Genomic DNA, 14345 nt, shown 5'->3' on the forward strand with positions numbered 1-14345 from the left:
AGAGACTTAATTTTGTGGCAATGATATGGAAGATGCTGGTAAGCCGTCCACCTCCATTGCTTGGCCACTTACGACTTTAGTCCGAAATAGAAAAAGAAGATACTATGCTGGATTGAAAAAAAACTTGTATGCCTTCGTGATCTTCAATGTTTCCTAAGACAGATGTGACTTATATTTTGTACAACAGTCTAATATATTAGACATTTGATCACGTAACAGGTTGTGCCGTGTGCAATAATTAGTTTGGGTAAAGAAAAAAAAAAACTGTTCGGTCGTAGATCCGAAGGTTATAAGTAAAATACAAATTACAATATTCCGTGATATATTGACCTTAATACCTTAAGTTTGCGTAAAATAGCAGTTTGTGGAGTGTTTTTCATATTTTTGCGTTAGAAATTGACTGGCCGATTATACTAGCATAAAACTGTAGAACTATGCTCATGATGGCTTCATACATACTTTTTACTCTATATTTAAATCTATAGAACATCAAAATTGTGATGAACGTTCTTATGTCTGGGACGGTACTGTTCGTAGATTCTAAACGTTGGTCGTCAATATTAAAATAGGGATAAAATTCTGCGACCTGCCAAGTTGTGGCCGATTACAGGATTCCTTGACTAAAATGCTCACGATTTTTATGAATATTTACGATTTTGCTAGTAATATGAAGGTAGAATATTTTTTTACAAAAAATTTTCTGCAATTCCACAGTTGTTGGATAAAATTATACATCTTTCTAAGCATATATCTCTGCATTTGTTAGTTCTCTAAGTCATCGATGAATAAAATATTGCTTTCAAATTATTGCTTCCATGTGAAAATCACAATGAAAAGAATCCGTAACTGTTCGGAGGAAAGTTTGAAAAAGGCTCAGGCGGCATGTTTAGAAGCTAAAAAGAGGGCTGCGAATATTATGACGTTACCGATGAAGAGTTTACCTGTGATTTTTGTAATGCAGGCACTGCACGATACATGACCATTTTATTAATATTAACGTACCCACATATTCATTGCCTTTCAAAAAGCCAATGAATACGTGGTTTGGAAAAAAGAAGAATAATAGCTGTGTTATCTACATATCGATTTGATGAAAACCATTATTACATCATGCGACTCAAACTGTGCGATTTATGGCCGTTGCAATTCTTTTATCCCTTCTACTTTCTTGTACCGTCAATTAATCTTGAATTATAATTAATGTGTGTTTTATATAAATATTCGGTCAAAGAAACTGAAACTTTTTTTTTATTACGCATTAAATTCCGAGCACTCGACCAAGTCCTAGCGGTAACACGGATGAGAAAAGCGGCGATCCGATTAACTTGCGTGACGATTTGCAGGATAAAGTATTTTTTGCTCGTTGAAAATTTACGTCGCCTCACTCTACCTGTGTGCGTGTTCCAGCTTTTCGCGACATGTATCACGCTGTCGGAGCAGACTCGACATCGTTCTCCCATACAAGTACACCTATATTATATACGTGTGTATACGTACATAGATATGTCTACGCGGTACCTGCACACGAAGCACGCCTGCTAGAACCACGCGCATATCGTACAGCTCGTAAAGATCGTAAGGGTTCATATAATACAGGGAAGGAATGGACGTCGAAATTGTTCTCGGTCCCCCTGAAACTCCGGCGCAGGAAGCACGAGACATACACTTTCGTCTCTCGTTTAAAACCGACCTCGTCCAATAACAATAACTCGCGACCAAAATTACAAGCCGACAAAAAACCAGCCGCCCAGCCAGCCGTATTACGCTTTTCAACCTATGCGCACATCCCTAACGTATGCGGTATGTTAGTCTCTCATCCTGATCCCGAGCCGCGGTAACCTCGTTTAAAAGGTACCTCATTCTACTCGAGTATTCCATTTCGACTTTGCTGAATCGTTGTGGGCGCTGAAAACTCATCGGGATATTAAATAGCTGCCATTGTTTTAGCCGGAAATTGCACAGCGCATTTTCGTGATTGGAATCCCTTACTTTTGGTTGAAATCTTTCCATTCTTCAAGATCATCCGTAAATACTTAACAAGAGACAGCGTTTTCTGATTATCTTGCCGATTGTATAGTTACGATGAAAACGCCTTTTCGACCATGAAACGCGGCCTGTACTGATTCGTCGAATTTGGGCGAGATACAAACTTTGGAAGTTGTCGGACTTTCTTAATTCACAGCTTACATTAGTCAGGGTTTGCTTGTTCATTCACGTGACACCAATGACCTTAACCCAAACCAACACGAGGCCTAAGTTAACATCCGCTTTTCTCTTTAGCCCTTCAACCACTGAATTATGATTATGATATTCAACTTCCTCGACCGAAGTTTTGCAGGACTTTACAGACATTTTTCAAACTCTTTAACTTGATCATATATCAAACCAAAACGCAGCATATTCAACGCTCGGTTCGAGTTTGCTTCACGTGTTTAGTTCCGAATCGAAAATTTGTGGAACAAACGTTCATACCTCGAGTATCCGAAAACTTTTGCAGTAGTGTAACTGTACGGATTACACTCTAATACGCGAATACTATACTCCTGTAATAGCGATGAAGTCGCGTTGTCGTTCATTCCAATTTACCGAGTAATGCTTGCCCAGTTTATCGTACTCGCCAAGGAGTGCGATGGACGTGATTCGCCACTTGTCAAAAATCACACGCGATTTTTTTCGTCAGAAAAAGCTCCGTGAAATCGGAATCTTTGAAAAATATAAGCTACTAGCTTTAAAACCCTCGCTCGCTGAAGCTCGCTCGGGGTCGGATGCCTAGTGCAGCTGATTTTTGTGCTCGTGCGCTCGCTACGCTCGCTTAAGAAGTTGGCAGTGTTTTACCAGATGATACGAGATTTACAAGATACCTCACACCCTAGCTGCTTGAGGATTGTTCAATGGGTAATAAGTGTTGATCAATACATTATCACGCGTATGTGCAAATACGCAATTCAAGATTGAAAATCTCGAATTACTCGTGAAGGTGAAAAATCACCAGGTCAAGGACTTGGCCAGCCAGAACTACGGAGCGCTTGTCCTGAAAGTCGAGTTTCATAAGGAAGCGTACCTGAAGCGCAGGAACTACGGAGCGCTTGTCCAGGAAGTCGTGTTTCACCAGGTAGCGGACCTGGAGCGCAGGGATCCAGGAGCTGGAGAACCCGGTACTCGAAATCTGCGAAGCACAATTCTCACACGTCCGCTTTACCGCGCGGTTGTTTCCGGACTGAGGAAATCGGCTAGCTGATTTTCGTCGTCGACGATTACTATAGATCGATGACGTCAAGTGAGAAAACATTTTGGGTGACGTCACTTTCTGAATATCCGAACATCCGAACATCCAAAATTTGGGTTCGAACTTTAATGCTATGTATGATATGATGTGCGATTTAACTCCTTTTCAGCCTCCTTTTTCCTCGTTGCTTTAAACGAGTAGCGAAGTCTCTATCAAGCCTCGCAAGCTCAAAAGCACGTAACGGATCACGGTGGGTTAGATGATTGTGACGTTTCTTATCCCCTTCATGTTGCCGCGTCTGATATTCAAATTCAGACGACGCCTCGGGCAGCTCTTACATTCTTTAAAGAAGCTCAGCCGTTAAATTAGAAGCTCCTCCCGGCGCATGCCGTGGAAAAGAGAACACATCGGTGCCTTACGAGGACAACGCGATGCTCCCAGGAATATTGGAATATCGGATATGGAAGCCCGCGGAATGCCGAGAGTCTGGCCGCTGCCTCAATTTCAATGTCTTGGCCTCGCAGCTGCAACGTATTACCGAAGGTTGAGGCTCAGCCATGAAGGTTTAATTGCTCGGATACGCTTTCGGATCCAGAGTGAATTAATCATCCCCATTCGCGTCGCGACTGGATTCTGGATCCGCGGATTATACACGCCACTCCGGGGAAATTCACCCTCCAGCATTTATCCGTCGCGTTGCAACGACCCCTGCGCACGTTCAGTTGGACGCGAAATATTCATCAAGCGTCTCGGGCTCGAGACACGAGTCGGAATTGCATGATTATCATTTAAGCTACCTTCTGTACGTATTTTGTTACACCCGTGATATATTAGCCTACTTTGCTCAAGGTTAAGGAGTTCTTGTTTTAATTGTGCATAATACCGTGCTTGTGCGGATAGATTATATATTAAGTTGTATAACTCGGTTCAACGCAGACGAGACGCCACTTTGTCTTATTCAAAATAATAAATTGCTCGCGGTGAGTACCTCAAGAAGGTCGGTTATGAGAAGAATTACAAAGTTTCTGGGCATGTCCCGCGATATTAATTTAACCGGCGGTTAACCGCCGCGAGGGAAAATTCCTATTTATACCCCGTGCCTATCTTCGAGATAATTTTGAACCGAGGGATAAATTATAATCATCTCGTTAGCCGATATTTTACCGGTGTTAATTGACGCTTTTGGGTAACCATAAATAATGGCTTTACGGGCACTCGCTGCTGCCCCGAATTTCGACACTCGATACACGACCCGAGGGTTGTGTCACCCTAGATTAGATCAGGTCAAGGATAATACCCTTGTACGGGGATGTCTCGGATTTATCAGAGTACAGTAGGAAAAGAGACGGGCTTCAGCGATTCCAAGAAAGAAGGGAAGGGGAGAAGAAGAATAGAGAAATGGAATAACACAAGAGATAATCGAACCCAGTGCTATAATCGAACTCTGCTATACGTAAGTGGTCGCATGAATTATACGAGGATCGTGTCTAACGGGGATCAAAGAGTGGGCGATGGTTGTAAGGAAGAATGGGAGCTGGGGAATCATCACTGATATATCAAAGGTGTCGGAGGCACGAGGGAAAAATCAATTCCCCGTTATACCTTTTCCCAAGCATGTATAACATAGGTACGTACATGCCTACACATATGTATACCCGCGTAACGCGTTCTCTTCTTCCTCTTTTCTCCGCTTCTTCACATCGACATGGCCATAAGCAATGCTCCGAGTGACGTGGGTCGGCGAATTGTGTAATTACGTTTTGCGCAGCGTGCAGTAGGCGCGGACACCGAGACGCCATTAATCATGGACTCTTTTACGGAGGGTAAGGGGTAAGGAGAAGTATCTCATATGGGTTTTCACCTAAAAAAAGTGTCCACCAAAGAACGGGAAATAGTGGTTCGACAAGTTACCGAAATGGCGCTCGTAAACGATCAGGGTTCAGTCTGATTGGTGCTTTGTGAAACTTTTGCTGAAGTAACGTCATCTTAATTTCTCTCTATCTTATGGATACTTCGTAAACACGGAGACGGTCCTCTGTACCTCTCTACCGTCCGTAGACTCGTGATTGGCGAAGGTGAGCAACACCAGCGATTGAAATTCCGTGCATTCGACCCTGCAGCATCGTTTCCCCTGGTAAACGAACCGCGGAAAGACAAGTTTTCAAGGCGGTCTCAAATACTCTGCATCGAGACAAAGCGTAAGTGTATGCCGGAATTGCAGGAAATCTGAAAGTGTCGGCGAATTTTTCAAAAAAGCACGCAAAGATGGTGATAATACGTCTACTATGCTGCTCAAATTTACGTTTCAATGACATTCGTTGTCAGAACTTATTTAATGTATTTTGTAACTAACGGTAATATCGAGACTTCTGCAATCCTGAAGCATCGAATCCAAATTTAGCTGTTAGGTATTCAGGAGAAAGACAAAAAAATATAATACCATTCCGGAGATCCGGAACATTTCAGATTTCTGTTCTGCAGTGGTTAGACTAAATTTACAAGACTCTCTCATTTTTCTGGCCGAAAAAATTTCGGAAGGGATCAATATGGAGGCAGAACATTCGTTCAAGACGTTTCTCGATACGTCAGTCGAGTTGTTACAAGCTTCGCGGAAACGAGAGCACGGGCATAAAAGTATTCGACCGTTATTCGGACATTCAGAACTTTTATATACAGTTTTCAAAGATTTATTTTGACGAGTGGATCGGTTACTGGAATTTGAGCCCGACGGTCCGAACAGCCTGAGAAAGCGCTCAGAGGTTTGATCGTAGCACGTGAGTGACTGGATCGTAATATACGAGTCACGATTAGGTGTGAATATAACCGAGGATGGAAATGGACTTAATTTACCGCCGGGCCCTCAACATCCGAGTGTTTCATCCGCAGTTTTAAGTCGCTGGAATCCAATTTGACTACCTGACCGTTTTCCCGGTCGCCCAAAAGTTGTCCGATCCTTTCGCCCAAAACTTTTTCCATTCATCATTCGCGTGGGCAAAGTCCTACAAGGTTTGGCAAGAAAGTTCTCGAGTAATTCATTCCTCTGTTACCATAAAAACCAACTGCAGATAACGTCGCAGAAGAATTGGCGCTTATTAATTCCTCGAGCAGCCTAAACGTGGCATCTTCAAATTATGTGCACCCATTGGTTTTATTCAACAGCAAAAAGGAAGCTGACATGTCACGGTGTTGGCGGAAGTTCTTGAACTCAGATTACACTAACGAGCTATATTTTGTCCATTCATGAGATGAGGAGGGTTTCAAAGACGCGGATATCTGGGATGATCTGGAAACTCCAGAGTCGAATAATAAGATGCCCCAGCGTGACGGTGCCAAATGCCGAAGGAAAGAGGAAAGGTCAATAAAGTACCCAACCTGCGAAAAGTTTCCATGAATTAAGTGCGAACTTCTGTCGCAGTCGGAGAGCTTTGACGCCAAGGGTCTATTCAACCACGAAATATCGAGGCTGCACCGACACTCTCATCCGGCACTGAGGATGAATCCTTCGCTGTTATCCTGGAACTGAAAACAGTTTCGAAAATCGAGTAACCCCCAGGGTGACGAGGGCCTAAACAGTGCGAAGCTGAACTTTGGCCTTGGTTCCTGGGACCTTGGCGTGCATCGACTCTAATCAGTATTCAGTGGCTTCCCCCTCGGCGTGGGCGTGCAGGTCCGTTAAAGCTCCTCAACACCGGAGGAACTTGAGCCGACCTTTGACCGTTCAAGACGTTTGACCGTCACCTAGGGGCCTCCTCTCCAGGGTTTCACGTCGGTCGCAATGGAATGGTTTATTTTATGTCACGGCGGTTAACCCATATACAGCGAACTCCGATTTATGGACACTAACTCGGGGGCTATTTTTACGCCGAATATTGCCTTTTCATGCTGCCTGATTGTGAGCTGCGACGACGAACCCCGGACGGTGTGGCTCAAAGGAAGGAGGAAATCGGCCGAGAAAAGATTCCCATTCATCTTTTGGAGCACGGGTCAAAATTCTTTCAAGGAAACTCACGAATAGGTTATACCTACATTCAAGTGGAATATTTATTTATGATCCGCGTATTATCCGTGATGCATCGAACTTCAATCTACGTCAAGCGTTTGACGTATGGAAATCTGTCACGAGGCACCAAAATGTGAAACCTTTTTGATGGATAAGAATAAGGCTTAGACCGATGTGAAAGGGAATCGAGTGATCTGTGAACATAAATTGGCAACTATTTCATCACGCTCGGCAAGTCGGATCTTGAAGACTTCTTGTAATGTTGTTGCAGTGTTCGCCGAGATTTTTTCACCGACTCCAAATGGATTTTAAAGGTTCCATGGTACGCTGGAATTTCAAAGACTATACGAAGCTGCCAGATTGGGTACAAGAGAGTGGCCAGCCCCTCGGGATTCACCCAACCAAACCTTGTTATAACACGGGTATTCGAGCTTTTATATCCAGCCCTCGATGCTGAGTGATAGAGCCGTATCGTCTGGTACACCTTACCGAAGGTACAAGAAACATTCGACCGTGGAGAATTTTTCTCTTCATTCCGATCGATTGCAGGCTCGACGAAACTACTCAAATAACACGGTTAAGAATTTTACGCAGGGGTGGAGTCTTCCTTTTTCAAAAATTGTGCGCGTCAATTGACTAGATTTCTATTTCATGGAGCCAAATGCGAAGCGCAAGCTCGTGAAGTTAGCGAAGTGCCTCTTTTACGTTGCTGCACAGCACAACTACGTCTTATTATATGGTAAATATGCGGTGTATTGTCTTTGGACAGTGTTTTCAATGAGGAGCAAGCGGAGAGCCCCCCTCGTCTTCTGAGGGAATAGCAGAGTTTCTCGGGTTAAAGTGCTCCATGCACCCCATAACAACCAGTTGCTACGCTTATGATACCACGCTGCTTATCGATCTCTCGTTTGACGAGACTTACTGCAGACGACCCTCGGGAGGCTCGTCCTTTGTGTCATGAACACTTCGTATTTAAGTTCCCATTCCAGGTCCGGAGTATTTTTAAGAGCCCCGCGAACCGTAAAGAATGCATCACTTAAAATTGCGCGAAAAACGTCGAGGGAAAGAAAAAACAACGAAGGCTGCCAGCATCCGACAGGTGTTGTCAGTTGATAATTGATCGAGACTTCGGCACAGGTTTGTTGCCAAGAATTGGCTTCATATCAAATTTCATTGAATTAGCAAGAAATGGAGTTTTTTCAGAGAATGCTGCAAAATTTTAAACTTTGTATTTTTTATATTCTATATTTTGTGTTTTATATTCATGTTATATACACTAAGTGGTAAAATTTTAAACTTAATAGTGTTTAAGAATTCCTTAGCTGTAATAATTTTCACTTCCGTAGGATTGCTTGCTAATTTTTGCTGGCTTGACTAAGTAATTAAATTATAACTACTTCCCCCGTATCTGTTGCACGTATTTTTATACTTATCCTCCAGATCGCAAGACTGCGCATTTTTATCGCACAGATTCGGACGTGACGATTTCAGGTTCGCGAAATAAGGTGTCACGTTGTGTCTCAGGGTTCGTGTCGTCGTTAAATTTATCGTCTCAGCTTGTCAGTTTGATAATTCATTTTTTCCACCCTCTCTTTATTCCTTTGCACATTTCATAAAGTATAACGAGGGGCAAAACTGCGCTCCTTAAAAAATACCGAACGTTGCTACACTGGAAAATTTATACCCTTTTCATCACCGGCCATACGTTATATACACGGTAAGTTTCACGACGTCGAGACACGTGAACCCCAAACTCGGGATAAGACTTTCATTTTTTGTTTAAGACCGTATAAAAATTCCATAGCGCTTGAATTTCAGCCGTATTTTCGGATCACGTTGAGAACTAATTTTCATTTTCAATGCACACAACTTCCCTCGTGGGATTAGCCTTAGCAAATGGATTAATAATTTATCGGACAATCTGCTCGCGCACATATCTCATATATACGTTATACGTATATTTATGTACACAACGATTGTTTGCTCTGCGCAGATCGAGCTTTCCGTCAGCAGAATTTAACAATTTCATCACTAATTTCGAAACACGTTATACGAACATGAACTCGATAAATTTCAAACAATTTTTCCGCCTAATGCAGGAAGAGTATACAATGCCTCTGTGCAGTGAGATTTCCGATTTCGCAGTGCAATTTATCGGCATTTCTAACAATTAATATCAGAGAGCCGACTAAAACCCATCGAGTGGTTTCGCATCAGGTCTTGTTTCTCCGTTTCTCCGTGTACAACGCATCCTAGTAGACGAAAAACGAAAAAAAACGAAACAAAAGGTAGCGTGACGCTGAGTTGTAAGATTTGAAATGAAAAAGCCAAAGAGGCAGTCAGTCGGCAATACGCAAGCTAACGAGAGGATACATCGCTGGTCGTAGATCCAAACACCTGCCGCCATACACATCTAGTTATAACGTAGGTACAGGCATAAATGGTGGAAGAGAGCTACGCGGAGGGAATAACAAACTCTTTAGAACTACGGGTATAATAATGGGAGTATACGTGTTGCAGGTATGAATGCAAAGTGCTGCGGATAAAAAACAAAGCGCTGCACTTTTTTCCCCGAGTGCCGGATCGTCCGGGCTATCTAGCGCGAAATTTATCACGCCCTCGCAATTTTAATCACATTATTTTCACGGTATGTCCAGCGTATTCTGCGTTTGTAAAATAACGAGCGACGTGAGACTCGTACCTTCGAAATTAACGTTCAAATCCCGGTGGATTAATTTAGTTGCGATGTGCAGACAGTGAGCAGTGCATTCCCAGTTTTATAATGTACGTATTATGCAAACACTATGTAAAGGTATGTAAAGCGCGAAAATTTACGACGCTTAAGTTCTATTCGCAAAAATATCCAGAAAACCGAAGTCGCGAGTTCCGAGAGAAATGTGTGTACGTAGTAGGGCAGAAGGTTATTTCCATACGCGCAGCGAGCAATTTTCTTCGCAATATTCCGAACGGTTGACATCATTACTATTTTATTCATACCGCTCGGAATTTTCAACCTTCGGAAATTGAACCACTTGACGCAAAAAAAAAAAAAAAAAAAAGAGAGAAATGTCGCAGACGGGACGGAATGTGCAAAATATTTATTACTGAACATAAGAGAAAGGAAGAAAGAAAATACGGATGAGAGTTATACAGATGCCAAAAGGATAGATAAATATTCAAACAGCATGGCATGTGATTTTGTCCTTCGTACACGAAAAACTTCGCCATTGTGAACCGAGATTGTGTGCGGAGGGAAAAAGGCAGGTCTTCTCCTTCAGGCGGATTCCCTGACCCACATTGAATGAAAAGTGAAATACTCGAACGAAAGAAAGGGTCTTTCAGTACTTTTAGTATCGCTCTAAAGTGTTATCTGGTGCACGTTAATTGAGGAAGGCACGCACGCCGTTGAAACCTCTGGTATGTCTCGTTTCTGGCTTCGCCAACTTGCTGCTCGTACATGTCGTGATTTGAATGCGAGACTGCCTTTCGTGTCATTGCGTGTAGATTATCCGGAGGCCCAGCCAATTCGAAAAAAACACCCAATCTAAATTCCGAAATGTTACTATCGAAGGAGAAAACGGAGGCAAAGTTAATAAGACGAGTGGGTGAATGACATGCAGGCACGTGAAAAGTTTTGCAAATCACATTTGAATTGCTATGAAATATAAATGCCGTCGTTTTTACGGAGAATCAGTTCTCGGGAGAACCACGCGGCGACGGTTTTATCAGACTTGTTAAAATCTTTTCTTACCCTGCGTTTTTTTGGCCAAACATCTGGTTGTTTGTTTACCCTAACCGAAGGCAAAAGTTACACGGGAATCTCGGACGAAAGTTCATTGCGTATATATAGCGTGGTTGTTTGAACTTTCAACAACGAACAAGTCGACACAAGGTTGGTAATTAGTTATTTCAGGGGTGTAAAATACAAAGAAAAAAATACGAAGAAGCACATGAAAGTTTCAGCTTTTTCATCCTGATGTAGGTGAGCGCGAAAACAATTAACAAATTGGTACAGCCGCGTCTCGACGCACGTAAATTAACGAAACCCATCCTTGGTTCTTACTAGACTTCACTGGAATAAATTAAAGCAGCGGGGATTCTCCCTTGTTGCTTCTCTCCATACATTAACGCGCGTAAACGTCACGCTGGCAATCAAATGGAATAATTATTTTTGGCCCAATCACGTATGCTTCATCATTGTCACGAGTAATGGTTGTTTTTTTTTTCCAACTGTGATTAGATTATATGTAATTAATAACGCGTAACTTGAAATTGTGTTCGTTTGAGCAGGTTTGTAGACCGAAAAGCGACACCTTTGATTGATTTTATTGGTAGATAGTCGTACTTTGAATATTTATTAAATTAATATATTCGTGAGCTACGAAGATCTCTTTAAAAATGATGCAGTTGAAAATGCTGGAATTGTAAACAAAAGCTTAGATACATCTACGAGTTATTTCAAATTGATTGAAAATGGGTAAAAATCTAGCAGTTCCATTTTATTTTACTCGACAATGGCACGTTTTATTCACAAGTCCATTTTATACCAATTAACTGGAACTTTTTTTATCAAACCAACAAGTCGCAATACTAACTTGACTACTTAAAAAAAAAAAAATCTATTTCCGTGACTTTGTAAAAAATAGTCTTCTAAAAAAGTGACTACCGTAGAGTGAAATGGAACGAATCTACCAGATTTTGAATCATTTTGAAAAGAAACATCGGTAGGTTTTTCTTATAACTCCAGCATTAACTATTATCATATACTCAAAAGAATTTTCGTAACTCAAAAACTCAACGATACGATGATTACTCAAAGTACGACGATATTGTAATAAAATTAAAACAAACCGTCGAGTTTTGCGCAACCGACCTCCTCAATTATATCCGCGCAGGTCTTGTCTCATTTCTTACCCTACCAATTATCACTGGGTTGAAGTTCGAGACAATAAGGACCCGATCGTCAATTGACACGTCACTTCCGTCGGTTATCAGCTCCTAACTTCGGTCCCGAGTCACCCTCGCGTGGTCAAATCGGGAGAATCGTAGAGCCTGACACCCTGACTCTCTGACACATGACGTCTGGCTTGAGTGGCGTATTCCTACTCCTGTGCAGTGAGAGTCAAGCCACCTACCCATTCGAAAAAAGAGAAAAAGAAAAAAAAAAAAAAAACTTGACTAGTAAGGCCTGTCACGTTGAATCGATATCTCATTCGCCCTCCTGCCTTTTACACTTGTTCAAACAGATGTGATATTTCACTCCGATTCTTTTTCGTTTTCCATTCTGTCGTACGTTCATTCTCACGCGGGAAATTGAATGCGTTCCTCCGTAGGCTGCATTTACCGCTGGCAAAAGAAAATCAAAACGGAGGGTGTGAAAAAATTCGCGGCTCAGCGTCAGAAGCGAAACTATTTCACCCTTGTGCGCTGCGTCGCAAAATCTCGCGAGCTGTGCCAAATCTCGGATAAGAACCGCAAGCTGCGTGTATACGTATATACCGTAAAGACAACGCGGTATTGAAAACATCTTTCCAATTTCCGCGAAGCTGTACGAATACAGAGCAGAAAACCCGGAGAGACTATCGAGGAGTAAAAATCTACGGGAATTAGATGGGGGGGGGAAAAAAAACATCGCGCGATCAGCTATCTAGGCGGAGTAGAAAATGATAAGAGAAATGGAAAGCCGGGAAGCAGTCTGCCTTTTGATATAAGTGGCGCGATCCTTTCTTACAGCGAGATCTTCTGCCGAATAAGCTCCTCGGGAATTGTCTAATCCCAAGTCAGTGTTCTTGATGAAATTCGGCAGAAAATTGTTTGACCCACATTGAAGAGGAACGCCTTGGCTGAAACTTGATATTTTACAACAGCCTCTCCTTGTGCCCTCAGGTCCCCCAACAAATTTCTTCATCCCCGTCCTTCAAGGTCTCCCAAGTCGAAAACTCTCGGATGCCGTTTCTCCGTGTGTGCGTCCATTTCGCGTCGGTGTCTTGATCGAGTGGCTTTTCGCTCATTCGGTTAGCGTCGCAGGTGTGGAGCGGCGTAGAGCATGTACAGGTAATGTAATACACCCGGGGAATTTCATTGCTTCCCTAAATTTTTCACCGCCCAACGTCTTTTGCCGTTGTCTCGACGTGAAAAGACTGAGAGAATAAAAGAGCACTGAGAGAAGAAATAAAGAGGAACGAAATATCATGAGACATTTAAGATCACATGGTTATTTCGCGAGTCGAGTTTCTGATGCAGGGTACGTCGTCGCTCAGGAACAGAGGGGAAAATAAAAATGTACGAAAGTACTCCTCGAGACTACCTTACGGATGCCCGATCCCTTGGAGGATTTACCATCGCTGAGTGAGTCGGTGAGTGAGAGAACAGCCTCCATCTTTCAAAACGCGCCATAAGGTGCCCGACCACAGAGTTTCGAACTGTGGCTATAAGGTGAGGCCAGCCGGTGTCTCGTCTTTGCCGTGTTAGGATCCGACATCAAAATCGCAAATGTTGTTTCTGGAAACGAAGGCTTTCGCATCGGAGATATATCAGTGCTGTCCTGAAACAAACTTGAATCGCCGCAAGATCGCCGTGAGATTAGCCAACGCACCGGGAGGAAATCAACGAACGGAAACTGGAACCTGCTGCCTCATTTAATCTGTTCTTGTGAAACGGAACCTCACATAGCAGACGATATTGTTGCAAAATTTACCGTCGCGAATCATATAACGAACTTTCACTCAGATGGTGGTGTTGAGTGCAATTAAATGACAAGAGATTCTTTAATGATCGGTTGATCGGTGCAAGAATTACAATTCAGCGAGCCTTTTTTTTCCTCATTTCTTACATAATAAAAAATATATAGTTAAAACGTCGGGACTATTTTCAACATCGTTTCGACGTGTAGTTCAATTTCTCTCAAATATATCATACATCATTTTTGCACGAATACAGTGCTTGATACCTTTTAATCGTTTTCCGATTACATTGGTATGGGTAAAATATGATAAGGGAAGTCAGAATTTTCGTCTTGATTGATCAAACATTTTTATTTCTCGACAAATGGACCAGCAACGTTTGCGATTTTTTTTCTCTTGAAAAACAGTCATGGAATATACAATTGCGACAAGGTTT

General features: G+C 42.4%; 1 protein-coding gene across 8 annotated transcripts in view; it reads left to right on the forward strand.

Annotated features, from left to right (window-relative positions):
• The window catches only part of LOC124175915 (calcitonin gene-related peptide type 1 receptor-like), a 156960-nt gene that overhangs the window by 12278 nt on the left and 130337 nt on the right, over nucleotides 1-14345 (forward strand). The gene's annotated exons all lie outside the window — the stretch shown is intronic.

The sequence above is a fragment of the Neodiprion fabricii genome, chromosome 2 (genome assembly GCF_021155785.1).
Source record: "Neodiprion fabricii isolate iyNeoFabr1 chromosome 2, iyNeoFabr1.1, whole genome shotgun sequence".
NCBI lineage: Eukaryota > Metazoa > Arthropoda > Insecta > Hymenoptera > Diprionidae > Neodiprion > Neodiprion fabricii.